Raw genomic sequence first — 5,088 nt, 5'->3', positions numbered from 1 at the left:
GTATATCTTATGGAAACTGAGTATATTATCAAGAGTTTTATTATCATCTTTTATTAAACAGGCTACTTCCATATGCAATCAAATCAGAATTTGTAGTAATTTTGTAATAGAAATAAGCAATAACTAGTCTGTTTATCTTGAAATTGGATTATATAAATAGTGAATGTCACATACCAGGAAGCAAAATCAAATGGAGAGTCAAACAAAAAAAAAGACGGTTATGGTCTAGTGTTAGTGAACAGCATCTCATTAGGCAGCAAGAGAGAGAGAGAGAGAGAGAGATAGATAGATAGATAGATAGATAGATAGATAGATAGATAGATATTATTACATATACTAATATTATTACATATACTTTATGAGCATGTACAGTGGACCTCATTTATCAAGCTGTACACAAACAGATTTTGTATCCTGCTTGAGCCCCTGAGTGTGTGTACATTTACGCATAAGTAGACTAATTAATGTAACCTGATTGCCTTTGAAGCATAAGGTAATTTGTAAGTATTACTGCAATTGTGAGTTGAAATTAATTCTTTTTGTTACATTTTTATGGAAAAATGCTTTGGAGTCTGTATAGTAGACATTATAATATAGTAGTAAAGAAAGCAAACAAACAAAAATAAAACATTAAATTATTACAAAAGAACTGGTGCAGTATAAGTAGAGGAAAAAGTGTTTTTAATGTTCACTAGTTTGTTTTGTGTCTTTTATGAAGTTTTTTTGGTCTTCAGTACATACAAATGACCTGTGCCATGCACACACTTGGTTTTCAAAGGATGGCCATTTAATAACACACATGTGAATATGCAGCAATTCTTAGTTCAGTTTGGTTTGCATAAACAGTTAGAAATAATTCCCTTAAAAGAATAGAAAATGATGGCCACAGTGCAAGCAGGAAATCTGGCAAGTCTAGCTATGACACAAACCCCCTGAATTGTTTCAATATAAATTGATTTTTATAAAGGCCAACATCCATCCATCGTCTATTCCCGCTTTATTCCTAATTAGGGTCACGGGGATCTGCTGGAGCCTATCCCAGCACACATTGGGCAAAAGGCAGGGGTACACCCTGGACAGGTTGCCGGTCCATCACAGGGCCACATATAGATGAACAACCACAAACACAATTTAGAATTACCAATCTGTACATGTGTTTGGACTATAGGAGGAAACCAGAGTAAACCCACAAGCATGGGGAGAACAAGCAAACTCCACAAAGGAAGGCCCCTACCCGTTCAAACCAGGCATTCAAACCCAGGACCGTCTTGCTGTGTGGTAACAGTGCTAACCACTAAGCCACTGTGCTGCCCTAAAGGCCAACATTTAACTGTAAAATAAATAGAAATTCACTCACCATGGCTTTGCGTGAGATACATAAAAGTGACCTCTGATGTTGTACTGTAATTTTGTTGTGACGTTCCTGTGACACTTATCAAGATGTGCATTGGAGAGTTTGTTTCATTCTTAGTTCATTAAATGATGACTCATATATACGTAGGTGGAAGGGTGCAGGAGTGAGTAGGAGCTTTGCGACAGCTCTTTAGCTTTAAAATGTCTGTAACTTCCTTGAGTTTCAGATGTTTTTAGCTATAGTAAGGTTCTGCAAAACACACACGGATGCTATTATAGCACTCTTGTCGTCACCATAGACAACAAGGTAATCTCAAAAGTTATTAAAGCTTATAAACAGAAATAAATGATTAAATTACAACTTAAATGGGAGGCCTCAACTCTAGAAGAGGTGAAATGCCAAAATAACAAATATTGGAGTTCTGCATAGAGTGAGTAAAACCATAATTAAACTGCTCAAAGAAAAAATAAACAAATTAACAACATGAATGTACAAACCTTTTAACAGCTTCCAAAAAAGAACAAAACAAATACACCAAGTTTAACAGCAGGCTTAAAATGGTAACCACTAATAACAGTAATTAAAGTAATACCACCTGGGAGAAGCTTAAACTAAGCATTTGGAGTATAAGAAATTATACTCCAAATTGTACAAAGTATCACCACACACTGGGCTGTGATAAGACAAAAGACATCCCTCTGGAGAAAGATCTCTAGTGAAAACTTTCCCAAAGTCTCTGGGGTTTTCCTCTACTTTTATGTTGCCTCTCTCTTTGTAGGTAAGCAGCTGCAGCTGGAGGGACTAAGCTACCTGCCAAAGGGAATGAGTGGGAGGAACCAAAAAGAGAAACAGATAGGAAGAAAGACAGGGAAGAACACACCACAGTACACCTTAACATAGTTCTTAACATCAAGCCCAACATGTGGCAAGGTTTAACCACCAATGGTTGAACAATCATGTAATTGACACACAGTCATTGGAAAAAATTAGGACAGCCTATTAAATATTCAGATCTTTATTAAGAAATGTCAACATGTCAATTTCTGATCTTGTTTTAATTTGTACCTGTAGATGAAATTGATTTAATTGCATGTAAACAAGAAATCATTACTTTGTTTTCACTTATTAAACAAAAGAAATCAACAAAAATGAAGAAAAAGTTAGGACATCCTATGCCCTAATAGCTAGTGTTTCCCCCATTGGCTGAAATAACCTCAGTGAGTCATTTCTTGTATCCATCTACCAGTTTCTCACATCAACTGGAAGAAAGTTTCCCCTACTCCTCAATACAGAATTCTTTCAGCTGTGTGATGTTTGGGGGGTTTATTGCAAGCACAGTCCATTTCAAATCACCCTGCAGGATCTCAATAGGATTTAGATCTGGGCTTTGACTTGGACATTCCAACGTTCAGTTCCACTTTAGCTTAAATATTTTTGACAGACGGTCTTATATGTTCCTCAAGCACCTTCTGATACAATGTAGAATTTATAATGGATTCTATGATGGTGAGCAAGCCAGGTCCTGCTGCAGCAAAGCATCCCCAAACCATAACACTTCCACCTTCCACTTCCAATATGAGGTTCATTTGCTGAAATGCTGTATTTGGTTTACGCCAAACATGCCCTGCTATGGTGTAGAAATAATTCTCTGTCTCTGTCGAAAACTCATCTGTCCGAAGCACATTTTTCCAGAAATCTTGGCCTTTGTCTCTGTACTCTTTGGGAAACTTCAGTCTTGCCCTCATGTTTTTCTTAGACAGCAAATCTAATCATTTCCACCTGATGTGACACACCTGTAGGTCATTTTATCCATTTTAAGTACAAATAAATGTGGGGGTGTCCTTCTCCTCACAAGAATTTTTTAATGATTTTTTTTAAATTACATTTTACAGATAATTTTAAAAAGACTTTTCTTTGATTTTATTTGTTTAGTTATATTACTTGAGTCTAATATTGTTAAAATGAAGATCAAATGCCCATATGTTTAACTATGTTAAAAAAAAAACACAGGCATTTAATGGGGTATTCTAATTTTTTCAAATGACTGTATATACATTTGGACTGGTCTGTATTTTTAGGCAAGGTCAAGTGTGTGAAACCTTTTTACAAACAGATTATACATGACTCAACAGTTACATTGAGGTGTGTGACAAAGTGATATTTGTTTCTTGTGGGCTAGATGTGGCCTATGAGCCGCCTATTTGGGAACACTGCATTATGCCCATACACTCTCCAAATCAAAAGAAAAACTATTAACAAATGGCTTGGCTAAACAGATTTTTCAGCCTAGATTTAAAGACTGAGACCCTAACATGAATTGAAGGGCTTTTCCATAATCTTTGGTCCCTGATCTAGCCTTTGTTATTCTAGATACCAACAAAAAGCCTGCACCTTTTGAGCAGCATTATAATGCTAGAACTGGTTGGGGGCCCTGAGAGGTACAGCATACAAAGTGATTCTAGATATATCTGTTCATTTAATTTTTGTGGCAACATTTTGGAGGCTCACATATGGGTTTGCAGGTTAGGTGTTTACATAGTGTTTTCACACATGGTCCTTTTAAGGAGTCTGAGCATAGTTTGCTAGATTTTTATATATTTATATATTTTAAAAACTTACTGAACTAAGACCGTGAGATAAAGAAATGTTCTTTAGTTTGGTCATAAAAATCACAAAACATGGCTGCTGCTGAAAGAGTGATATTATGGACAGGCAAGGAAATGGATGCACTTCTACAAATTTGGAAGAATGACTATATAAAAAGTCAACTGTCAACAACCCACAGAAATTCAAAAGCGTTTCTGCAATTTTCAACAAAACTGAAAGAGAGAGGATTCAACCAGACCACGTTGCCGGGTTCAAGTGAAAAAATTATTTGGCTACACGAGACAAACTTCGATCTAGTGGACAGCCAGGAAATGTAAAGTGGCCACTATATGATGTACTGGACAAAATCTTGACTTTGTTTCTAAAAGAAACGAGGTCTAAGACCCCTTTACTGCTTAAGTGGTCCAACAAATGAGACCTCTCTCAGGGACATGGACAGTGTAAACATGAAAAAAACCAGGTCCTTTTTCTCTTGGTTCACCTCTTGGTCCACTTTAAGGGGTCTGGGTTCAGTTCTTTTAAAGTGGAATAAAGTTTATGTGGTAGCTTAGTGGTGATTGGTAGGTTGTGAGTTCGAATCCTAGGTCAACCAAGCTGCCACTAAAGGGCCCTTGAGCAAGACCCTTAACCCTCAATTGCTCAGTTATATAAAATAAATAAAATGTAAGTCGGCCTGGATAAGGGTGTCTGCCAAATGCCAGAAATGTAAATATAAATGACTCAAGTGTGAAAACACCCATACTTTGGGTGAGGTGATGAGGATACTGTGTGTGTGTGTGTGTGTGTGTGTGTGTGTGTGTGTGTGTGTGTGTGTGTGTGTGTGTGTGTGTGTGTGTGTGTGTGTGTGTGTGTGTGTGTGTGTGTGTGTGTGTGTGTTTCTTTTGTCTAAGTCAGTAACTGAATTTATATATTAAAAGCACGTAGACATTTTTTTAAAAAAAAAACTGAAAAAAACAACCAAACGACCATCAGAGGGAGCCGTTAAGTTCTTGTAATGTTGTGGGCGAGGCTTTAAAACGTTTAAATTGACTCTGAAAGATATGATAGGCTGTTTTATGTTTACTCTTCCGTGATTGGACCAGCGACCGGGGTTCTGCGATGTGATTAGCTAACCTCTTGTTCCTCAA

This window comes from Hemibagrus wyckioides, linkage group LG10, assembly GCF_019097595.1.
Source record: "Hemibagrus wyckioides isolate EC202008001 linkage group LG10, SWU_Hwy_1.0, whole genome shotgun sequence".
Taxonomy (NCBI): Eukaryota; Metazoa; Chordata; class Actinopteri; order Siluriformes; family Bagridae; genus Hemibagrus; species Hemibagrus wyckioides.
Note: the sequence above shows the minus strand (reverse complement) of the source record.